Genomic DNA, 1,802 nt, shown 5'->3' on the forward strand with positions numbered 1-1,802 from the left:
CAAGGTCTAGAATTGTTTAGACAAATAAGCAAAACATCAGTTAAGAATCTAAAATGTCTTGGGGGTGGCTAGGTGGCAGTGGACAGAGCACTGGCCCTGGAGTCAGGAGTCCCTGGGTTCAAATTCGTCCTCAGACACTTAATAATTACTTAGCTTTGTGGCCTTGGGCAAGCCACGTAACCCCATTGCCTTGCGAAAACTTAAAAAAAAATTTTAAATGTCTCTATGCATTTGCTGATCCCTTTACTTCCAGAAATCTCCTCCACTTACATGAAGTCTTTTCCTGATCCTCTAGGTCAGTACTCTTTCTGTTGACACCCCCCATCCCCATTACTTTAAAAAAAAAAAAAATATATATATATATATATATATATAGCCTATTTCCTACAATGAAATATGATTTTTTTTTAGGTTTTTGCAAGGCAAATGGGGTTAAGTGGCTTGCCCAAGGCCACACAGCTAGGTAATTATTAAGTGTCTGAGACTGGATTTGAACCCAGGTACTCCTGACTCCAGGGCCAGTGCTTTATCCACTGTGCCACCTAGCTGCCCCTATGAAATATGATTCTTAAAGCCAGTGACTGATTCCTTTTTGTCATATCCTCTGTGCCTGGTTAATATGTCCACCTCAGTTGCCTCCTCTGCAAAATGGGGATAATTAAAAAGCACCTATTTCCCAGGATTTTTGTGGGAATCAAATTAGGAAGTGCTTTGCAAACTTCACTTGATGAATTTGCCTGTCATCCTTGCACAGGGGCCATGCTAATCTCTGTATCATTCAATTTTAGTATATGTGCTGCTGAAGTAAGGATATGCTTTGCAAAATTCAAAACACTATACAAATGCTGACTATTATTAATAAATATTTGTCAGTTGATCAATTGAAAAAACAAACCAAAAAACCTACTTGCCATTTAATTGAAAAAGGCTCCTTACATAAAGGCAATGTGGTAGTAAAGAGCTGAACCCAGAATTGGGAAAACCTGAGTTCAAGTCCTGCCCCTGACAGACTTTATAAACTGGCCATTTAACCTTTCCTTGCCATTCTATAAAAAGGGAAGAGCAGGTATTGAATGGTAGAAGAAGTTTTCTATTCTGCTAAAATGATAGATTTAATCCAAATTATTATTGCTAAATAATAGCTAATAGCTAATAGTTAATAGCTAACATAATAATAGCTAATATTTATATAGCCCTTTCTATGTATTCTCTTATTTGGTGAAGGAGATGCTATGATTTTCATTATCACAGATGAGGAAACTGAGGCTGAAAAGTTAAGTGAACTTGGCCATGGTCCTATAGCTGGGATGTATCTGGGGCAGGATTTGAACTCAACTCTTCCTGACAAATCCAGGGTTCTGACAACTACTCTACCTTGTTGTACAGTTGTTTATTAGATAGAGACTAGTCCCTGAGTCAGGAAAACCTGGGTGTAAGTCCTGTCTCTGATACATAGTGGCTTTGTGACCCTAGGCATCTATGTGGGCATTCACCTCTTTTTCCGTGTCCCCAAGCAAATCTCTAAGGCCATAACAGAAAAGTTGCTGATTTTCATTGATCCTTAATGGGGTCAATTTAAATCAATTAAAAGTTATTTTATTTTTCTTTCTTTTGGGGGGCAATCAGGGTCAAGTGACTTTCTTGGGATCATATACATCTAGTGAGTGTTTAAGGCTGGATTTGAACTGAGATCCTCTCATTCTAAGGCCACTGTACCACCTAACTGCCCCTGTCAAGATCATTTTCAAGACTTCTTATAGCTGAACTTGCACTAGGCTGAGAGTCAGAAGACCAAGCTTTTA

At 38.6% G+C, this 1,802-nt stretch overlaps 1 pseudogene; it reads right to left on the bottom strand.

Annotated features, from left to right (window-relative positions):
- Positions 1-715: 715 nt before the first annotated feature.
- Positions 716-808, bottom strand: LOC141515718 (U6 spliceosomal RNA; annotated as a pseudogene).
- Positions 809-1,802: the final 994 nt, after the last annotated feature.

This window comes from Macrotis lagotis, chromosome 2 (assembly GCF_037893015.1).
Source record: "Macrotis lagotis isolate mMagLag1 chromosome 2, bilby.v1.9.chrom.fasta, whole genome shotgun sequence".
Lineage (NCBI taxonomy): Eukaryota > Metazoa > Chordata > Mammalia > Peramelemorphia > Peramelidae > Macrotis > Macrotis lagotis.